This window comes from Aulonocara sp. 'chitande type north' Nkhata Bay, linkage group LG8, assembly GCF_057382095.1.
Source record: "Aulonocara sp. 'chitande type north' Nkhata Bay isolate Kocher_YH1m ecotype deep benthic linkage group LG8, A_spYH_male_GT1.1, whole genome shotgun sequence".
NCBI classification, from domain to species: domain Eukaryota; kingdom Metazoa; phylum Chordata; class Actinopteri; order Cichliformes; family Cichlidae; genus Aulonocara; species Aulonocara sp. 'chitande type north' Nkhata Bay.
This window is the reverse complement of record NC_141351.1, coordinates 22,004,716-22,028,669: the sequence shown is the minus strand read 5'-3', so window position 1 is coordinate 22,028,669 and position 23,954 is coordinate 22,004,716. Positions and strand designations below refer to the sequence as shown.

At 41.5% G+C, this 23,954-nt stretch overlaps 1 protein-coding gene across 2 annotated transcripts in view; it reads left to right on the top strand.

The window, feature by feature from the left end:
• The window catches only part of thrab (thyroid hormone receptor alpha b), a 174,621-nt gene that overhangs the window by 69,609 nt on the left and 81,058 nt on the right, over positions 1-23,954 (top strand). The window lies entirely within an intron of this gene.

Here is a 23,954-nt window from a genome sequence, read left to right as displayed (position 1 = left end):
TTGATTGGGAATAAAAGCAATACAAGAGAGACTGGAAATAAATAATAGATTCTGCAGTCGGTGTTTTTCATGTCGAGTTGATGATAACGTTGCGTTCCACTTCCAACGATTGGGAGGAAAACAAGCATTTAATTCCTCTAAATTTTTTGAAATGTCAGTAGGATCACTGTGGATTGCTCTGTAGTGTTTAAAAGTACACAGCAAAAGAGCGTTGACTGTTATTTATGTGTGTGTGTGTTTTCTTTTTGGAATGTCTAACCTCTTTAGATCACCATTGCTTTTATTAATTAAAGACTGCCAAACAGGGGACTGACTTCATTGGTATTCTGGAGCTTTGTTTCTTTTGTTCCTAGCTTGACAAGCTGTGTCTGCTGCTCGTGTAATTTTCAACTCTCGTCTCAATATTTCATCCAGTTCTTCTTGACCAAAGGGGAAAACCCCCCACTAATGTGCCACCTAATGTCATGGATTGGACTATTAACAAGTGTGTGCAGACTGACTGATTTATGTAAACATATTCATCTGTCAGAGGAAGAAGAAGCTCAAGCACCTGATGATTTGACACTTGTTTTGCATCACGTTTGCGCCATCATCCTTCACTGTGAGTCGTGTCTCGTCGTAATGACAGAACTGAATATTCGGGACTTTTAAGTTTCCTTCTGACTGGAGGGGATGTCTATAAAATATTTTCCATTCTTTGTCTTACAAATATTAATCAGCAGCAGTACATTCATCTGCTGCAGATCATTTATATCTGACAGAGCTGTCACACATCTTTTAAGGTCTTATTGGCTGGAATAACACTAGATAATAAATTGATCATCCAAGTAAATCAGCTGATCTTACTGCCAGGCTCGTCGGGTGATGGCTCAGCTGATACCTTCTATACACGCAGTTGGGTAATGTCATATAGGAAGTGATCGCTGCCTATCCTTGCTACTTCCTGCTTTTTCATGTCTGACACTGATGTGACATTTGACATTGATGTCTGCTCTGTTCAGTTTCTGAAAAATATATCTGTTTAGTTGTTGACAGTTGTATTTAAATTTGTTTGAGTCATTCAAAGACTAGTTTTGGGTCAAAGGTCTCCCTTCCTCTCCCGTCCTTTCCTCTCCCCTTTCTGCACAGCTGGGGAGAAAGGGGAAGCATATAATTGCAGTTTAATCCTCTAAGTCCCTGCAGAGGAGGGAGGCAATGCATAGCGGCATGGACAGAAGAAGACAGAACAGCCATCGGAGTTGTTTGGACAGATGTTTGCAAGCCAAATGGGGACTCCTGTCAGTCACAGGTTGAAAGTGTGCATGTTAGATGGACACGTAATGTCGGAGCATTTGTAACAACAAAAGAATATTGAACATTTGACTGACTCGTTGTTTGGTAGCTTTTGCGATCAATATACACCTCAGGAGAAGTATTCTTTTATACTCTGAGCTTTTCTCACTTCTATTTCTTAATTTTAGTGAAGAGGAGACAGTAGAGCAGGGAGATGGAGCATCAGATGGCCTTGGGTTAGAATCAAAACCAGGCATCTGCATTTGGCCCCCTGTTCAACCACTGAGCGAAAACAATACCCCAGTAGAAGGGAAAAAAAAAGTCTGTTTTAAGCATTGACTTGTGTTGTAACTGATTATGATACTGCTGTAAATAATTGACATTCAGGATGCTCATCCTCGAAGGTTCGTGATTCAGGTTGAGAGATTGGTTAAACTGTCCAACAACCAGGTATGCCAGGGGTGTCCAGGAATCTGTGTCCTGCAGGTTTTAGATATCACCCTGGGTCAACACACCTGAATCAAATCAGTTCATTACCAGGATTGAAAGCCTATTTGACTCAGAAAATCCTGCAGATTTGACTGATCACTTGGTTTATTAGTTTGGCATGTGTAATAAAATACTAAGGTAAACGATTCTTTGAAAGGCATCCAAAAACATACAAGGTATGTTTGCTCGTCAAACCGAACCTTCATCAGTCATAAGAAAAGTTATTTTTGTTATAGCGTAAAGCAAACCTGCAGTAAGCAGCCATCCATCTGATATACATTCTGCATCCTGGATATGGGAGTATGTGTTTACTTGCTCACCTAAGCTATAGAATATATAGCAGCTGCAATAGAAGATGAAACCCTGTACTCTATATCATCCAGTGAAGGTAGAAGCCTCAGGTTGTAAAACATGCTCCCCTGTCAGGACAGCCTTTTCTGTCATAATGATCCGCACTGTACTGCATTTCTGTGTATGCTGTAATTCCAGAATATGTGTGAAGGAGGAGAGATTTAGTCAGCAGGGAAGAAAAATTGGTGAGCAGGACATTTTAGAAGGTGTTTTTAGCCCCAGGAAGCGTGTCTTTGAGAACTGGAGTGGGGGCAGTGAAGGCTTTAGCTACACTTTAAGGTTCAGGGGTTATGTGTGCATGTTTGTCTGGTGGGGTTACTCCATGTATAAGCGCAGCCATGTGTTTATGTGAATGTGTATCTTTAAGTGCTTGTGTGTCTTCAAGTGGAGGCAATCGGGGAGCGTTAGGCAGGGGTACAGGGAGGCGAGGAGGGCGAATCCGTCTCCCATCACTTGGCTACAGGCAAGCGTTCTTAGCACCTCGTAAATCTCACCTGCTGCTACAAGACTGCTGCTGACATAGCTGCTATAGTGCGTACTGTACTCACAAACATTCGTGCACACATGTGGTGTACATGCACATTTCGTAGAGCGTGTTGCATGCAGCACCAGAGTCGGTCATGTCAGCAGCAGGAGTGAAATTGGGAAAATAAAGTGATGTATAATCTGTCTGTTAGCGTTCCATGTTGGAAAATGGCATCTTTTATTGGAAGTGGTTTCTGTTGGAGCAAAGAGGAACAGCTGCTGAACTGAAAATAAGAAAATCCAGCTGTGCTCCATCTAGTCCTGTTATATTTTCTTTACTCTTTAGTTACATTGATGAATGATATATATGCGCTTGCAAATTTTCAACCTTTTGAAAGCGGTTCTTACTAAAGTTCTTACTAAGCTTAAAGGCGATTTCCAGTCAGATCTTATTTTCTTATAACTCTTATTAGCTGTAATGACACTGCAAGACGATACGTGATTGTAGGTTTTGGTTTTGTAAAGGAGCCAAAAGTTGAGAAAGATTACCAATGCTGCTTCGTTTTCAGTTTCAGTTTTGCCCTTCAAATAGATTTGACTTGGTAGTTTGAGCCTAAGCTCAAGCATCAGTGTCTTGAACCTCGTTATAATCAACGACTCTTAACCAGTGTGGACACTCTGCATATCTCGTCTGTTCTCCTTGCAGTACGTTCCCACTCACGAAAACACGTTTTTACTACAATGCAGTTGTGGTGCATCGTGGTAACCACAGATGTCAGAAGTTAAACCCGATTGCAGCACAGATTCCACTACTTGCACGGCGTTTGCTAAAATCGTGCACAGTTGTGTTGTACCCTTGGAGCTATTGCATTTGCGGAATTTGTGCTTGTAAACACAGCTCACTGCACTCACGTTAGCTCTCCAGGACATACTTTGCATGTAAAAAAAATGGAATACACATCCTTTACACATTGTGATACCTGTATGTGTGTGTGTGTGTGTTTTCTATGTTTAGTTCAAAGTGTTTCTCCCTGCTCGCGCCACTTGTGTTTTTCATTTCTGCTAGCTTTAGAAAGCTTTCCTTGCTCTTACAGTAACTCGCTTCACAGTGGTGACGATCGATCGGTGTAGCCTCTCCTTACACCAAACATCATTTCAAAATGTGCAGCGCTGGGAGTACGGATGGCATGTGCGCATGCAGTGCAAGTGTCGGTTATATATCCGCTGGATAGGAGACAGTGCTGGGTCAAATTAAAGTGAATATTTAAATAACAATAATATCATACATGAATTGAATTGGTTAAGTGCTTCAGAAACGGATGAATGGAAACACGAGCTAAATGTTATCATGTGTAGGAAATTTCTGAATGTTGTCAACGGTCAAAGTCTGTGTTTGTTTTATCAGTTGATGCTTTGCATACTCATTCAAACAATTGCTTGTTTGTTATGCATCTGCACAGGCCTTTTTTAACAAGCGTTCAGCAACAGTTGCTGGCTGTTGCAAGTTTAACTGAGTCTTGAATGTATAAATTTATGCATGATCTGATGCGAGTGCCATGTTTTGCAAAAATAAGATGTGGTTTTTCATAATAAATTGTAATCTGCATAATCCGAGCAAAGTCACTCAACCAAGACTGATCCTACTTTGAATTCATCATATTCATCATCAGAATTCAGTGGTTTTTCTTTTGTTTGTTTGTTTGATTTAATATTTATGTTTTTTAGGTATTAGGGTTCAGTCATAATCCAGGTTCAGCATGAATTCTTAGCATTATGCTGCTGACAAAACAATAACCTCTAAAAAAAATGTTTCTGAATGCTTTCCAATAGATTTCAATATCATGTCTTGATTTCCTGTGACAGTCTGTCAGCCCACGTACTTGTCACACTGAGTCAGCTGCTGATACATATACAAGAGTAGTGAACAGTTCACTGGCCACATGGTATTTAAGTGGATTCATGTGATTCGTCTGTGAAGGTTCTCAGTCATCCAGGTCATCGTAGTCAAAGGAGCTTGCAAAGAAAAGCGTCTGGACTTCTTTAAGTTGCTTGAAGACGTTTCACCTCTCATCCGAGAAGCTTCTTCAGTTCTAAGGTCAAATGGTGGAGAGTCCCAGATGTGATTCATGCCTTCTTTAGCAGTACTGTATCTTTGCTGCTCACTAATTGTAGTCTTTGTAATGTTTGTTTATCTATTGGCAAATGTGTTCTAGTACTTTTTTTTATGAGTTCTGCACGGCTTCATTGATAAGGTAGAAACATACAGTTGGTGGCAATGAAACAAATTACCAAGTCAAAAAGTGTAGCGAACCATTGGCATAATGGCATTCAAGAAGACCGCAGTGATTGACATGTGACACTGATTGGCAGCACTTTGGCAATCACTGCTTCCCTAGAGTGTGGTCACAACTGGGTACCACGTGCTGTACCGAGAATCTTGTGATTGCTTTGGTTGTCAGCAGATTTTTATGGTTAAGCACACAGTTGTTGCCAATTTTCTGCATCTTGTTTGTCAAGATTTCTTCACAAGACACTGAAAGATGCGACACAAACTGGACTGTTTGTTGGCGCTGTTTGTCGCACTTTCTGAAACATTGCTGAAGTGGAAGGCCCAACATTCACTTTCAAAGCCAACATTGAGTGTTTGTAGACAAGTTGCCATGGTCCATGCAAACTATAAGCTGCTGTTGTACCTACCAGCGGACAAAGCAATAACAAGGAGGTTTTTGGTGCAGAACCCTCTTTGTGACTGATTTTACCTACCAGCTTTCAGCAAACTCCAACAGCCACTCGCCAATCTGTTGGGAGTACACATTGGCTTGCCAACCGGCCTCCAGGCCTGTATGGCTGAGGTCTCGTGTTTTCTGTATACAATGAAATGCATCTTGTTATGTCCAGGATGTTTCTCACTTCCAGCATGAAAAGAAAGTTCGATGAGGATAAAATCGCAAATGAACCTATTAGATGATGTTAGACAGTGCTTTCGTACACCACCCTCATATGAGTAAATATCTTGATGAAGATTTTTTGTTCTCTCACTCCAGCAAAACTCCAGAGACTTGTTGAGCGAATATGAAAAGGCACCGAAGCGCTATTTCAGGTACAGCCCTTTCCATGTTACATATAGACTTTTTAAAAACTCTAATTGCTGTTAAAAACTCCAGAGGTGACTTCCTTGCCGTTAAAGGCTCTTTCGTCTTGGTCATGCCTGATTGAAAGATGAAATGTTCTTGGGAACTTGTTTGCCGAGAATTCTTTACAGGAATAGAAACAAACTGATTTTCCGATGTACCTGTTTTCCCATTTCAGTTGAAGAAAATTAGTGATGACTGATGTACTGATGCACGCACACACACACAGGCTTGACTTGACTTTAATGGCCACATTAGCAGGTTCAGTGGAATTTGTTTTCGGAAAGTATGACAGCTACGACTGGCTCGAGGTAAAATCTGTTTGCCTGAGGGATTCTGGAAAGAGACTCTCATTATTCCCATTTAGTCTGAGCTGTTTATACATGAAAGAATACATGTGCCGGTATTTGAACAGGTGCCTATAGAAGTTTTATTTGTTTTTAAGCAGCGACCGGAGTAATAGTTTAGTGCTGTAGTGCTCGCTTTCTTTCCTCGTTACTCTCACTCACAGCAGAAGTGTTGAGATTGCTGCACATAGTGTCACTGCCACTCTTCTCTCTGGCCTATTTTTCACACGGCTGTGCGGAACATTGATGGCTTACTCAGTAATGGCAGTTAAAAGCCACCAGTCCTGTGTCTGTCTGTCACCCACACAGATGTAGATGTCTGAGCAGATCTGTGTGTGTGTGTATGTGAGGCATAGACACAAACACATTCATTGACAGAGTAAATAAGAATCCTTCTCAACTTTTGTGGCTTATCTCGTTCTTCTGTTGTGATAAGAAGAAAGGGGTATTTGTGACGTATTTGTGGCCTTGAAGGGAAATTATCTCAAAAGTCATCTCTCCAAAATGGAAAATGTCAAAATGAATAAATGCCAGTACAGTACCACAAATGACAACAAAAATAGTAGAAGCTTGTGTCTACAAATGTGTTCAATGAACCTTCACTCCTCGGGCATGTTGCTTCAAAGCTGAGCAGCCATGAAGGAAAAAACCTTGGTCACTTTTTAAATCTACATCTCTAATGTTTAGGAGCCAGAGACAAGACAAGACTTCACTTAAAATTTACAGGGATGTAGATGTTAAATAATGGGAAGATATGTGGATAAATCATGACTTAGTGGTGTCCAAGTTTCTCAGTTAGATCCAGATGTGTTAAATACATCCGGTACGGCTAAAACGGTAGAATGAACAGTGAGCCGATGCACAGAAATCAAGCTGAAGTCACGTGGATGTTTGGGAACTACTACGAAACAAAGCTTACGACTAAGTCAGTTTAAAATGAACAATTAATTACACATTATGACTTAAACATGGACTCCAAGAAGCTGGCAGCCACAAATCTCTGAGGTACCCATCTAAAGACAGGCATGATAGATTACTGCTAGTATTCTCACTGTGCTGTTTTTGCTGTTGTCTTTGAACATCAATTCTCAAACCTCCAAAAACCACATGCAGACAACCGACATTGGCTACATCTCTGGAAGTGTCTGTGGGTATCTGTCAGCTGGACTAACTAGCTGTCTGCTGCCACCCTGTCCACAGCTCATTGATTACTGAAACCCCCTCTGCTCAGAGGCTATTTGCTAGTGGCTCAGGGGGGCAATGGTTTCCTGGCAAACAGAGTGCGTCCGGGCTAAACTGAGCTCTTTTTTTTTCATACCCTGACAGACGTTTGCTAAATGAGAGATCGAATACATTAGCGCAGAAGGTACACATTTGCGACTGCTGCACTTTGCCGATGCTGCTCGTGTTTTCGAGTGAACATGGTTATTTGCAGTTGTCGTACACAAGCGAGGCCTGATTATGTGGTGCTCGAAGACCAGACTCATTCATTTTCCCTGTGGCATTTTGATATGTGTTTGTGGATGTCATCTCTCTGGCCGCACCGCTACTTTTAGATGCTTTTTTTTTTTTTTTTTACTTGGGAGGAGGGGTTACCATCTATTTCTACACACAGTTGGCATTAATGATCTGTTATGTTAGCCACTAGCAGTGGTACCTTTGGTCTGGCATCCTGTCGATACACTGTGTGTATATATAAATCAAGCTGAGCTCAAGGTTAAACATTTTATGTGTGTGTTGGCTGCTTTCTGTGCTGCTGGTGCTGAAATCTGGACAATAAATGGCCTCAGTCAGGACGTTTGCATAGCCTAATTAGCATGAATAAAGTTGGCCTTTTACTTTAATTTTTGCTGTCAGCAAAGTCTGTCTCCATACTTTCTAACTTCTCTTCCGTGTCTGTGGTGCTCTTGTCTTGCCTGTTAGTTCCTACTATTTAGGACAAATGTATATTATTTAAGTTTAAATAAAATGTTAATTTATCTCCTAAAATAGCTGACCCCTCCATCTTTTAGAAAACTGTCAAGCAGTAGTAATTTATTGGTGGATCAGTGGCAGACCTCCTGCTGTGAGTACTGGGACGTTGCCCTGTGGCTTCAGGGTCACTTTGACCTGCCGAGCAGTCAACTTGACCAGCAATAAAATAGTAAGTAGAAATTAGCTAAATCCACAGATCTCATGCAACTCCCTCATTCTTGGTGCCCCTGCACGTCAGTGATGCACACAGAGGTGCAACCAGGTCTACTTCTTTACAGGCTTCTTTACGGATAGATTAACCAATAGACTCTCACATCCACGATGATACAGACGCTGTACTGGTGTGTTGTGGTGAAGAGAGTGCTGAGGCTCCCTTGGCGAACACACCGTGAGAAGTTTGATTATTTAGGAGGGACTCTGAGTAGAACCACTACTCCTCTACTTGAAGGAGGCGGTTGAGGTGGTTCTGCGTCTGACTAGGATGACTTCTGAGCACCTCTTAGGTCAGGTGATTTGGGGTACTATGGGAGAAGGTTAGGGTCAGGGCATTCATCTCTTGGTTGGCTTGGGAACACCTCACTGTCCCCCGAGATGAGCTGGAGCAGGTGGCTGTTGACGGGGAAGTCTGAGACCTGTCTGCTCTCCCTGTGACCTGAAGAAGGGACAGAAGATGGATGGATTTATAATTGCTATGTTTGTGAGGATACACCTATAGGTATAGCATATGGGTTGTTGGTCAGTTCCAAATGTTTGCATTATGAAATCTGCATCAGTTTTTCCTCCCCAATTAACCAATTGTGCACATTTATCTCTAGTCTGATATTCCTCACATGCAAAATTAGCAGTCGAGTAGTTTTCCGTTCAGATTAATATGCAAGATTGGTGCAGGAGGCTGATTGACTCAAAAATAAATTACAGTCTGTGTGTCCGGGATAATTAACAAACATGTCATCCCGTGTGGCTTAATGATGGAGCTCCATGGAACAGAGCAGTAAGACATCAGGCGTCGACCCTACTGTTGTTAGCAGGATCCTTTCTTTTTATGGGATTTATCAGAAACTGCAGATTTTTGTGAGGGTGGCGGAGTAGTGTGCTACTGCGTCATACCTCAGCACTACTGAAGGAAGGAAGAACACCGGCCTCTGCCGCTAATAGGACAGCATTTTCTCTGCACTAATTGCTGAGTGTTGTTTTGCTTAGACTGTGGGATCCACAGTGCGGCTTTTATTGCCTCCCAGAATCCTCGCTGATAATTCATTGAGCAGTAATTATTGTTTGTTTTGCCTTGCTTTCCCACATAAAATCGGTCCGAGGTCAGCAGCTCAGGCTGTCATCAGAAATTTGACTCTCTGAGCGCAATCACATCACATAATGATCTGTAACAAACAAGCCCCCCCACCCATCGCCCTCCGTCTCTCCTGCTGTGGCGGCGTCAAGCGTAATGACTCGTCCTCATCCTTTCCCCACTTATCTGCCAGCTCGTTTTGCTCCTCATCACGAGGCCCTCGGCGGTCCAGCTTCAAAAACAGAAACACACTGATGCCGTTCAGCGCCTGCTTATTAGGAGCGCCGCACTTGAAGATCCAAGAAATTGACCGTTTGTATTAGAGGTGGGAATCACCATACATCCCACGATACGATATTATCACAATAATTAATGCACGATACGATATTATTGCAATTTTTTTTAAATATTTTGCGATATTCAGATTCTGTACATAAAGGTAAACTTTATCAATATTCATTTTATCTAATATCAAAGTCTCGCACTCAGTCTTTCTCTCATTTCAGTCAGTTGTATTGTTGACAAACTTGAACGGTTTGTATTACAGTCTAGTCCAACTTAACTGAATGCAACCATCTGGTACAATTATAGCTATTCTGAACTATGCAATTTATGAAAACTATGCAGCCCCTTCAGCAACTGAAGAATTTGAAAGTAAATTAAAACAAAATATAATTTTACATTAAATAAAAAAGTTTTAAACTTAATTAAAATAAAACATTTCTTAAATTAAAATAAGTAAACTGTCATGTTTATTTCTGCCAAAAAAAAGTTAAACACATTTGGACAGTGAAGGAATGTCAGAATTCTTGCTCAGAAAAAGGATCAACATGCTCTGAAGTCACAGTTCCAGTCCACAAAAACTTTTTTTGTAACAAAATATCGATTTCTGCTGTCCCTGTATCGATACATTATTAGCAAACAAAATATCACGATACTACACAGTATCGATTTTTTCCCCCACCCCTAGTTTGTATTATGTCTGTTTATTTTTGCACCCTGCTAAATGTGCTTATGTTTAAGTGTTTTAGCGTGTGCTTGGTGTGTGTTCCCTCTACTATTCGAACATCTTAGGGCTTCATCTGTGACAGAACGTAAACACTCACACACTGTGTTTCATCCCAAACGGCATCTTTATCGCCATGAACAAATATTATGTGTTCAAAAACACACACTTGTGGCTACAGCATAAAGAAATCCTTGCAGCGCTTCCAAAGCGTGTCAGAGGTCTTTCTCCTGTTTTTTTCAGACGTGTCAACATGTATTTTTCCTCTGCGCATGCAGCATTTTATCTGGCCTTGGCCCACAGCTTTTGATTTCCGAGCACGTACAGGGTGGGCCTTTGCTGATCAAACGACCGCGCCTTAACGCGAGCGGAAGCCCTGGACATTGTCCCATCAATCAGATCGTAAATGTCATCAGAAGGATGTGGGATGTGGCGGCTACGGGGCAGATGAAACATGCTGAGGAAGGACTTTTATCCTGCAGGCTGGGATCCAGTGGGAGGTAGAACTTTATTCCTGTTCTGGGACGGTTATATAAGTTAGAGCCTGGTTTCTTTAACTAGCAGTTGGGGCCTGGTTTGGTCTGCAGGCCTGCATCTGGTCAATTCCCACATGACGAGTATATTCAAGTGTGAACTTGGATCCCATGGTTAAAAAATGTGGCTTCTTTCAACGCCAAGTTATAGACTGTGATGATTATGTCCAGTCTTTGTTAGATAATAGCCAGAAAAATAGCCATCAGCATGCTCATGTAGTCTCTATTGTGATGTCACCTCAAAAAAATTCTCACTTTAGTTCGAGTGTCACTGTCACAGTTAGATTTTTCTGGGAAAATAACACAGGAGTTTATGAGAATAGGGCATACATGTAGACAAGGGAGGGTTTTAAAAAGCGATTACATCATAGCGTTTGTTATTTTCCCACAGAAGATTGTATTTTTGCTTCTGCTTATTGCCAGGCATTACAAATTCATGTTGTGCAACTTCACAGTATTGGTTCTGGCACAACTTTATTTTAAGTTAGGCTGGAATTTCCGAGGAAACAGTTTGTCAATGTGAATTTTTGGTAAAGTTTTCTATTAAAGGTGTTTTATGGTTTGAATAGAACTTTCAGTGACATCATATAACTCACGGTGTGGCATAAATCCTTTATTCAACAGTAAAACTGTCAAGTTAAAATGAAAGAGAAACTTAGATGGATGGAAGGTAAAAAGATCCTTGTCTGAACTCCAAACAGGTGCCTTGGTACAGCAACGGTGAAAAGATGTAATGATTTGAGGACTTTGTTAAAGAGGATGCTGGATTCAATTAATTTTTCGCTATTACAGCATTTCCATTTTAGATTCCCGGGATTAGTGCACACTGGCCGTCACGTCCTGCTGTGCATTTGCAGAGTAACGCATTCATTCAAGCATTTAAATCACATAACCTCATAACTTAGATAATTAGAGCCCACCCACAGCAGGAGTCCGGTCCACTGTCAGTCTGTTAGATCAGCTAATTACCTCAATTACGCAGACAGACACACAAACACAAAACCCAAGAGACCGGTTTTAAGGAGCAAGTCGCTTGGCCTTGGGATCTTTCATCAGTCTGGAGCTTTTTGCTTCAAACTATTGGTTTGCGCTGCCACAAAACTTGAAGTATGACGTTCATAGTTTCGGATGGGGAGGTTTTGCATTTAAAAATGAGCAAAAGTTCATTTTGCTAATTCCTGCAGTAATAAAACCTGGTTCTCCCTATTGATCCTTGAGCTGTGACTCAGCGGTTATCTGCCGTGAAAGTCTTGGGTGTTTTTTGTGATGTGGTGTAAAGTATGGCAGCTTTAGTTATTTTTGTACACACTTTCATTCTCAGTATTTCCCACAGAATGAGATTGTATCGTGTTTTTCATGAAGCAGGGGTTTTTGTATATACTCGTCTGGGCTTGAGAGGGGATTTTTAAATGCTTTCTTTGTTCATAGATAACAATATCTGATATATTCTACCATCCATCAGCTCAACCGCCTCAGACTTGCTCGTACTTGCTTTCTTGGAAGGATTAGTAATCTCAGCAGACTGAAACCTGCTGGTCCATCGACTCATAGCGTGAAACAGTGACCACCCCTTGCTAGCTGCAGTCCATGACAGTGGAGTTGGAGTCTGCGCAACCCTGCGACTCGAGATTCAAAACAACTGAATGGCACTGAGTTCTGTCAAGAGCAGAAACCTGACCTTAACTGTAATGAACCAGACCAGACAGGAAAAACTGGGGTTAGCTGGTTAGAAATAATCTTAACTTTAAAAATACGGTCAAGTAGTGTATCATTATTTCAAATATTTGGAAATCAAAAATTTGACTGTAAAATATATTCAGACGAGCATCAGTATACCTGGGCTGGAAAGTCAAGTTTGTGTGTGGAAGGAAGCAGTCATTAGCAGTATTTAAACTGAATGCCTAATTATCTGGAGGTAATAAGATTATCAGCAGCATTTTGCCTCATCTCCCCAGTGTAACCTACCGAGCTTCTCCTCTAACTTTCTCCTCCTTTTCATTCAGGCTTTTATGTTTTCCCCTCACATCTGCCCTTTTCCTTTTTCTTTTTCCTGCCCTCCTCTCTCCTTCGTGTTCCTTCTGCAGGAAAAATGAGGCACATTTCCCCTCTGTTAATCACTATGATCAATGACTGCCTTGCCACCGTGTTGCCCGTATGGCTGCTTTCTGCTGCCTGTGTGCTCTCTCTCACTGCTCTGGAGCAGCTCACGCTCGGAAAGGCATTATGAGCCTGTAACTGACTCTAAAACACGCAGGAAACAAATCAGCTGAGCTGCATGTCTAGCTCTTGTATTCTGCATCACAAGCAGACTCCTAGTAAAAGCCATGTGCCCAGAAATAAATGTAAGATTTAAAATAAATATTTTATGTCAGGTTTTTGTCATTTAATATAAGTTTTATTGATTTTTCTTGGCTTCAGCTCCAGGATTTATGTAGTTGCGGTTCTCTAATGTAGCCAAGCAGAAGGGCAAAGCTGGAATTTCCCCTATCGGAGCCATATGCTGTTACATCCTTGTGTTTGCTCATCTTATAAAACTGCACTTTTACTTTTCCGTAATTCAATTTGTTCTCTATAGACGACAGTTAAACGGAACAGGTCAGAATCTGTCCCTGAACCGCACCAATCTTCCAGTTTTAGTAGATCGTAAGGAAATCTTTGTTTTACTGTCATTTAAGCATATGTGCACAGTCATACATCAGTGGCTAAGCTGTGTGTAGATAGAAAATACATCTTATAGGTGGTCTGCGATGAGGTTCTCACTGTGGGCTGAGTGTGGTTTAAAGGGCAGGCTCGTGGTAAAGCTGCAGAAATGATGAAAATGCGCCACATTGAGGCTTAGAGATATGTCTGCGGTGTGTGAACTCTGACTTTTAATTTCCTCCTCTTCATGCCTAGAAATAGCACGTTGTTGTGCCCATTTTTGAATCATGGTGACTCTCCTCTCCCTGGAGTGTTACTTCATTTAGCACCTCGTCTCGTGCCGTATTCTACTGAGACTCTATCAATGAAACACCAGCGGAATAACAACAAACAGTGTGTAGGTGTGAGCAATGTGTTTTGACACAGCCAGTCACTTTTGGCAGCTGTCCTCCGGAGCAGAGCCCAGGTCTGACGTTTGCTAATGTGCTGACTTTAGCACTCGTGTGTCCTGTTTTTTGTTTTTGTTTTTTCATTTGTTTTTTTTGGGTGTGTGTGTCTGTGAGTGTATTTGTGTGTGTGTGGGTGGGTGGGTGCACGTAACACTGATGCAAACCTCCAATTGCCTGGGCAGAAAGGGCCAGAAACCAGTGCCAGAAACCTAAGCAAGAATTTCAGAGTAGGCGTGTCGTGGGTATGTACTGCTTTCAGCCAATCGGCTCACGGATTCACCCGGAAGTTGTGGCTTGGAACACGTGTTGTTGTGGCAACACGGGAACTGAAAGGGTTGCAGATGGGGACGGGAAGAAAACAAGCCATTTGAAGCCAGAGTGCAACCTCTGCAGGTCATTTAATGTGATTCTTGGATTTGCAGATACAATTCCACAACATGACAGAGATACTTTTGCACCAGTTAGTAATGTTAAAAGGCTTGTTCCAGGAAAATGTGAGCTAACAGAAAGAAAAGGAAAAGGCAGAATCTTATCTGAGGAGGCCGCTGGTGTAAAATAGTCTCATCTTTTACAGCTGGGTCTTGTCAGACACAGAACAAATGTCTCTCTGGTAATGTTCTCTCCACACTTCTGTTGTCAGCTAATGGACCAGCCCAAGATAAAGGCAGATCCCCGACGGACATACACACACATGCAAAGACACAAAAGACACTGCATGCAATCCAACATGCTCCTATCCTGAGAAACGGTTGACTGACTAGAGCCAATATTCTTCCTGCTCCCATAGACACATACTATCACTGCAGGTGCTGCACAATGAGGCATTGTGCAGCCAGACTGTAACAAAAGCCAGAGTGAATTCTTTTCCAAAAAAAAGGAAGTGTAAAGTAGACATCAGGAGGATACATGAGCTCGAAAACGAGTCTGCGAGAAATTCCTACCCTGGGGAGAAATAGGCATTACTGCGCAACATCTCTGAAATTACATTAACACTACCGTTTACAAAAGGAGGACCAGATTATCTGGAAACAAATCCAGGTTGGATTAATTACTGCTAAAGATCCGCTGCTACATTGTGACAAAATGATGATACGCCTTGAGTTTGTTTATTATCTCATTGTACTGATTCTAACAGACTTCGGATTTCTGAAACGGAGCAAAACTTTCCTGATGGTTTTCTGCTTCCTGTTTGTTTAAACTTATGCATTATCAGATATAACACCAGTCACCGTGTGGCAAGAAAGGAGGTTTTAAATTGAAACCATAACGATGGTTTTCACACCGTGTACTTCTGGGTTTTGCATTGCATTCTTTTGCTTTAGACACTCTGGTAACTTCAGTAGTATACAAGCCTGTGCATACTGTGCATTTTAAACAACAGGACTCAACTATTGTCTGGTTAATATCAGGACTTTTGTTTTCTTAACATGGACTTTTTACTACTAATGTCAACGCTACCCACATGAGTGAGATGGTGGCGTCATGTGAAAAAAGTTTCTATGGGCTTGTAGGGAAAACTAAGTACAGCCCATGATTCAGTAGCTTGTAGAACAGGGTGGGCAATCTCAGTCCACGAGGGCCGGTGTCCCTGCAGGTTTTAGATGTGTCCTCGAACCAACATCTCCACTTTGGTCTCATCTGTCCAAAGGACATTGTTGCAGAAGTCTTGTGCTTTGTTCAGACACAACTTTGCAAGCCTAACCTCTGCTGCCATGTTGGTTTTTAAAACTTTTTCCCGACCCTTCCAAACAAACAATACTTTATCTCTGTTTTACATTTGCTGTCATGAACTTGAACATTTAGCATGCTGACTGAGACCTGTTGAGTTCAAGATTTCTCTGAGAATTGCACAGTCTGACCTTAGGACGAATTTGTTGTTATATCAACACTGCAATGTTTCTCACTGGGAAATGGCCAAAACCCTGCTTTCATAGAGGTGGTCACATCTGCTGATTAATAAGCTACAATGCACATACACTTTTTTTTTTAAAGATCATAAGAAGCTAAATTGTTTTAAATGATAGCTGACAGCTTCAAATTGCATGCTGTCCTTTTTCCTCTGCACAGGTTCTGTTTACCTGCATGCAACCAAAGCCTGTAATTGGTCAAAAGAATTCAGGCTACAGAAAGAAACCTAGAGAACCCCTGGTACCAGTAATCCTGTCCCTTGGCTATAGATTCATATGCATAACTGTGTATATACATAACAGTTGTATTAATTTGGAAGGCACACGTGTTAGTAATGTGGTGTCTGGTGTGCTTGTCTCTTGTAAGGGACAGTGTGGCTAAAGAAGCAGAGCGATGGAGAGAGCTGAAGTGAACAAAAGAATGAAACATGAGATCAGGCACCTTCCCCAGCAGAGAAAAGGGGCTTTTTATTAAATCAGATCTTCAGTTTATGCTCTGTTTGCAGGCACAATGGCTGCTTTTCCCTCAAGAAGCTTACTGGCTGGCATTTCCTGCCCTGGGATGGCCCTGTCCAGATTAGAGGAAATTGGTTTGGTTTAATGGCTCAAAAGACAGAATCCAGTCTGGATACTTGTTCCTTATCATTTGCTTTTTTTTCTCTCTCTCTGGCTGTTGGTGCCTAATTTTCTGCATCTACTTTGCATCACACACTTAATAAGAATATTAGTAAATAAGTGTCGATTTCTCACTTTACAGCTTCTGATGGTCTTTGGTTGCATATACGGACACCTTGGATCAGGACCAGCAGTAAACTAACACCTACAGCCTCGGGCACAGCAGGGGGGTTTCGGTTAACTGGGGCTGGTACATACAGACACAATCGCCTTGTTTATGCACACCAGCTATGTTGTGTAATAGGAGCAAATAGTGAAGAACCAGTGATGTTAAACCAGTTTATATAAGAAAAATAAATCTGAGTGTCTGTGCTTCTACTCCCTCTGTCAGTTAAAAGAGACTAGTAGTTTTCCAACAGACCCTGCTCCAGTTAAAACAGCTTGTCTGCTGCAGTCCCCGAGGGGCCATTCAGGATGCACATCCTTATCTTTTCTTGGTGTTAAAGTGTCAGTGCCACACTGATACTGAGTGGCCCTTCTGCTTTGGAAAATAATCATTAGTATGAACAAAGGAATAAAAGTTTGTACAAATGGTTGCTCATGCCTATCACAGCAACAGCAGCAGCATTATAAAAGTAAACACTTAAAGACTGTGGGTGGGTTCGGACAAAAAGACAAACAACAACAAGATATTGTGATCTCTTGATTTGTAGCATGTGAGGAATTTGTATTTGAGCACAGAGTTTTATTGGGCTCTTAGCGCGTTTACAGCTGCACATAGGTATGAGTTGGAGTCAAACTGACAATACTCAAGTCAGGAGCTTTAAAACAACAAAATATCCTGAGTTTAAATGCTCCTATAGTTTTCTATGCATATAAATATACATATCTTTGCAACTAGGGGAGTCACTCTTGCTAGTCATTAAGAAGAATGTAGGTTTAAGGCAAGTTACAGAAGCTACATCTGTCTTTTAGACATAGGGCGCTAATAAGTCCTTAGGATAACCAGAAGGCATTTGATGGCATTATTATTCCATTGTTACTCACATTAATAAAAAATAGATTTTTTTTTTGGTTGCTTTTTTAAGATTAATCTATATGCTAAGCAATTATTGACCACTGGGTAAAATATTTCTTTATGCTTCTTACAAATAATGCTTATTCCCCTGACTTTAAGTTAAAACATTATCATTCATATTTTACATACTTTAAGCATCGAAGTGAGGTATATATGCTTAAAAGATAATTCCATTACTTTAATTTTTGCAGGACAACAACAACAGGATATCTTTCTCGTGAGTTCATTCATATTTATATACGCTTGTTATATTCCACTCGGTGGCCTCGCAAACGCATTGCACACAAGTACTCACAGCTGCGCGTGTAAACAGAAACTTTTAATAATGAAGCACTTAAAACCAGCAGAACATCTAATCTAATCTTCCATATTTGTGCTCTTTCCACTTACTGCTGGAAAATCCTGTTATAGTTCGCATAAATATGCAAACTGAGAAGATGAAGAGAACAAGAAGTACCAAGTCGACGTCAGTATGCATACAGAGAGCCCATCACCTGAGCGTACGAGTATATATGAGATGTTGCTGTGACTTTTATTATTTTTTTAAAAACAATCAAAGCCAAGTGCACCAAGCAAGCTCATATTAATTATCCCGCAGGTCCGTGAGGTGATTGGGTGTCTCGGATGTTCACCAGCACAGAACAACCTTGTGCGGCGCTCATTTAGAGTGCAATTACTTAAACACAGGCACAATAATGATATGTGCTCATTCACCAAAAAACTGGCAGCGTGACAGTTAATGAAGCTAACCCACGGGTTCTCTGACGATTGAGCAAGGTAATTATATAGCTGTATTCAATGCAATTAGCTGTAGCATACCGAGGTCAGGGAGGGGACGCACACACGTGTTCTTTCACCGTTGCAGAGGGACTGTTAGCAAAGAGAAGCAGGATGGCTCCAATCCTCTTTCCCGGTCCCCTAAGGTCCCATGTTATTTTAATGTTTCCCATCTGACGTCGGCCATGCATGTCTGGTTCTGTTAGTTAGCAGCACAGGGGAGGCAGTGTAGCCAGTCTGTCTCCTGCGCTCACTCGTGCAAGTGTGCATGGCGTGCGTTTGAGTGCGACAGATGAGGAATTGTAGTGCACTATCTAGGTTATCTATTTGGACTGCTTGTTTAGTTGCAGAAGAGCCTTAAGGGCTGTGATTATGAGTCGCAGTGCACGGGTTTAAGTCTTTGCCTTCTGTTGGTTTTTATGGTGCCGATATAAATAATTCAAACAACTGCATCGTGCATTGATCACCATGGATCTACAGAACCTTATAGCTTTTCATGGAATTGCACTTAAAATATTATTTTTGGGTTTTTTGTATTTGTAACTTGCCAGGATTTTTATCATGGCAGCTGCACTCTTAGTATATCCACTCATGTCCTAAATATTCTTTGTTGAAGGGATTAGAGTGTATAGAGCAGATTTTGGCAGAGACGTTCTTCGTAAATAGTTGAATAGAGTCACAGTTTGACTTTTATTTTCAAATCCTGCATTAAGTAATGGGTTGCACGCCGTTGCTTTGCCAGTAGAGGCACCAAGAGGATGCTGCCATCATTATATCAGCTTCACAAATAATACATTTCGTGTTCAAACACTCAGTAAAAGACATCCCCATAGGGGTGCTACATTCAAAGTGCCAGCTGAAACTTCAATGAGATCAAAGAGCATGCGTTTGCTTTACAGCCCAATTACACAGGAAAGGTAAAAACTGTCCAAGTCAATCTTTCCACATGTTTAAAAAACACGTCACGCCAAACAGTGAGGCTATATCCAAATATGTTGGTACATAATTGGTTTATAACTTTATCCCCATGCAGCTGATGAAAAGAACTGGCTGCCAATACAGGTACTGGATTTTAGTCTTTCATCTATGGAGGAAAGAAAGCGAAAAATGCCATGTTGCTGCTGGCAATTTTTTAATAATTGTGCCTTAACGTGTTTCTTTTCTATCATTCATTCATGCTACTGCTGCATATCCACAGAAGCTAAAATATTTTATTCTTTCAAAAGAAATCTGAGGATGCAAAATAAGAATTGTGCAAACATAATAGAGACAACGATGAGACAAAGGCCTGCCTCATTTACTTGCTCAAACAGACCTGAGTTACACATATTTGCTTTAAGCCATGCCAAGGCAAACTCCACCTTAAATTTTTATTTTGGGTGCTACGCTGAATGCACCGCATCATCTCAAACCATGAAGCAGTTACTACGAGCAAGCGGGAAAGGCCAGTAATGGCTTGCTGCCATGTTTTTATTGGCATGGCACACACAGCACACCCCAGTTTTATTCAATAAAATGATATCTTCCTAATGTGATGTTGACTTTTGGGCTGCTTCAAAACTACTGGTGCATTGTTGCTGTTTAAACACACTGTGCTACTAAATTAGTCGATAGCTGTGAGAATAGTTTCGGTGCGTTGCATGCACCTGAGTTACAGTTAAACCTTTGCATAAAGCTGCCACCCTTCAGTTGTGTTATCAGGTGTCAGCATCGCTCGTAATCGCACCTCACACTTTCCCAAACAGCTCGAGACCACTAAAAGACAAAACAGGAATCCCGTGTGGTTTTGCACCTTTATGTGGTAAATGACATGTCTGAAATGTTGTTGCTGTAGCTCTTGTTAAGAATCTCTGTGCCAATCAATATATTGTTTGAGGTGTTGCTGTTGTTTATAAGGATCTCATGCGAGGGAAAAAATGTTGTTGTTTTTCACCTCACCCTCCCAGTGTCCCATTTGCACCAACCACCCTCGCTCACTGACATCAAAAAGCTAGCGTAATGCCTCCTAGCTGTGTCTCACGTACGGGCTCCCACCACCAGCTCAGCATTCGAACAGCCTGGGACCCCTCCAGGTGTGATATTTTATTCAGCAGAAGCTGCCTGGTTTGAATTCCTAACCCTCTTAAGCAGGGGTATTGCCATCGTAGGTAGCTATTGCCTCTCAGCATCCTTGAAAACGTACTGTATACTTCATCTTTAACACGAAGCTCTCCTAACATGTCAGATGTATAAAGTTTTTGACTCTCAAGTACAGGTTAAGGAAACATGATATACGGTAGTCAGTGCTGGCCCTCACAACAAGTCTTTCCAGCAGAGCTTTGAAGTCTGTGTTATTTAGAGATGGTGTCCAGTTGCTGATACTGCAAGGTAAAACCTTCAGGGTTCGTAACCTTTTAGATTAAATGATACTGACGAATATACTTCTAGTATTTTGGGGTTGTGTACAGACTTGATATAAAAAAGTGTGACATCGCCAGTTGGCATTTCCATAAACTCACTTATTGAATCAATCAGAGTGAAGCCACTGCTTTTTTTTGTCCTTGAATGAAAAAGCAGATGTTTATCAGGCCTCTGATTAGTTGCTATTTTAAGACCGTTTTAAGACGGGAATTACATTGTATGGATATATGTATTGGTCCAACCCTCTTATTCCTTGAATTCACGTGTTTTCAGTCCTGAAAACAAGAGTATAAAATCAAACACCTAGCCATGCAGTCTGCCTTTGAAAACGTTTGTGAAAAACTGGGTTGTTCTAAAGATCTCAGTTCTGAGTGGTTCTGTAATCTAATGCCAGCATTGCAGCAAGTCAGTTTGTGAAACTTCTTCCCTCAATCATGATCCTTGATGAGCTTGCAAAGCGGATGCGCTTAGGATCCACAGCACTGGAAAGTTACAGAGCGGGGCTTCTCATTGCGGAGGTGCATTGTGTGTAAAAGATGACTCAAAGCTCCCAGTGCATGGTTTTTGATGGCATGGGTTTCAGTGGCTGTGCAGATCCTACACAGTCTGTAGGTAAGTGACCCAGTACTTTTGTCCATACGTGGCCAATAAAGCTGGTTGGTCTAAATGTCCCATCAGAAAGTTCTTTCGCATACAAGCAGGATGAATCAGCGTTTGGGGCACAGAGACTGAGCAGGTCTTAAACACACCATTTATTCCAGAGAAGGAAGAAAAAAACTGAATTAACAAACACAAAAGACACTTATGTAATAAAAAAACATTTTCTGTGTGCAAAAATCCCTGCCGACAGGAATAAACAATGTTTTTCATACACTAAAATTCCCCCCTTAGTCCCGTGATACCGCTGTCCAGCCACACCCGGGGAAATGCTCCTTATATTTAAAACCAGGGGAGGAATTCCTCTTCTGAGATAGAGACCACGCCAGTCAGAACGCCAAGGAGAACCTCCTACCTCCGCCCTGTCTCTCCCTGAGGGGCTCGTTGCCGCACAGCCCAGGCGCACTCCACACTTGGGGCTCTCGATTGCTGCCACCGCGGCCTCCCTCGTAGCACCGCCCTGAAACAGACAGACACTGGCCAGCAACGTTGTCGGCACGGCCGCTGCGACCCTCCCGTGACAAAGCTGCACCCTGCGCACAGCAGTGGGGAAAGCGATGCTCACATATGCAGGCAGAGGTACACCCTAACCCTAATATAAATATCAGGGTAAAACCTTGCAAATGACATCAATACTGTACGCACCAATACACACTAAGCTCAAGACAGCACAAACTACAAAACAAACACAAATTTACTTTCTTTAGTCTTTTGCCATTGTGTTCCTGACTCTGATCCTGCAGATAGAAGAAAATAGAGGATGGGTAATTCCATTAATTTTGATGAAAGAGCTGAGCATTATTAAGAAGAACATTCTAACACTGCCTGTCTCCACCATGGCAACATGCATGAACTGTTTCACTGGATAAAGAAGGGTATCCGGATCTGAATTTAATTTGATTTGCATGAACAAAGACCCAAAATCTCAAATATTGCCATATCTCACAGTGGTAAAGAGTCCTTCCAAAAACTCCTGAATCCAGAGCTCCAAATGTTATTTTGGACTCCATTCAGCAGCCTAAAAGCTTATAATGCAAATTCACCCTTAGCCTTTGGAATTACAAACAAATCAAGCAAACATATCCTGGTTCAGATAATAAACCAGGATATGTTTGATGTCTTATGAGACAAATGCAAATTTGGAAGTTTCCTAAATTTTCACTGTCTTTTGGTGATTAAAGAAAATGATTAAAACCCGCCTTTCGTCCCATGACAGCTGGATTGCCCTAATGCCAGAGAGATTTCCGCTGGAGAAATTGCAAGGCAACAACATGTGCGGAGAAATTTCATTCCCACCTTAATAACCCATTTGGTTTCTTTTTAATTATAGTTTTCTTTGAATCATTTATACACACAAACTGACCTTGTCAGTTGATGGCACTCTATAATTTCAGTGACTCAGTCGAGAACGCTTAAGTTAAAATTAAGTTGTCACGGAGCCCTAATTTAATGTTTTATGCACCATTAAGAAGCAAGAATCGGCAGCACACTCTACCACGATCTGCTTTGTCAGCAAGAATAAGCACTTTCACAGAGCTTCAGTGGCACGATTATTAAAGCTTCATGGTTAATTACCTAATAACATCTCACTGTATCAGTCTTCTGTTCGGCCAGGGACAGCAGGGACATCTCTGAATCTAATTTGTTGTACATTGCACCACTTTGTAACCCGATGTAGACCTGATGTGATCAAATGAAATCAAGTAACATAAGGGCTGTTTCAAAAATTATATTATACTTTTGATTTGTCCTCCAGCTGCATTTCTGTTTGTGTCTTGTTTCTGTTTCTCAGCAGCAGGGAGGGGTGACAGTAACATAAAACAGGAATGTGAGATGCTCCCCGTAAAAGGACGAAAACACGTCTACCCTGGATCGTCTGTTTAATTCATGGATTGAATTTGTGGTGGACTCATGACAAAACAACGACTGATCTTCGAGTGATTAAGAAACAATCACAAAGGAAAACTATAAGAATGAGCTGTATGTCTGAGCGAGCTCTACTGGCAAGTTAACATTAATTGACCGCCCATTAGACTAATGATAGATCACATGAGCTCCGGGCAGCTGGGCCCGTAGGCCTGCTGTTTGTGATAAGGCTGCCGAAGCAGCATGTTTGTCTTTGGGTGCAGCTGTTGTAGGGTGGTGGCTGCAGCATAATGGGCTCTTTTATAATGCCCATCTGAGCTGATGCACGAGCAGCATGCTCCCAATTTGTTTATTATTAATTACATAATTAACTTTGTAATGTTGCTGCTGTACACCACTATAGTGGATTTTAAATGAACCAAGATGTGATTAAAGTGCCGACTTTCAGCTTTTATTCTGAAACTTTTTGTATTGTGACTACTGAATAAAACTCCGTTGTGGGCAGTGACTTCCAGAAGTCTAGACACCACATACAAATGCTGTATTTCCTCCTGTGAGATCCTCTGCTCGGTCTTTACTGCAGTCGCCTCCAGTTGCTGCTTATTTCTTTCAGTTTTGTATTTAATAACTTAAAAGCATGCTCCAGGCCACTGACGGCCTTGGCTATTTCTTTGCTTTGAAAAACTCTTGAGGTACTTTTGCAGTATGCTTT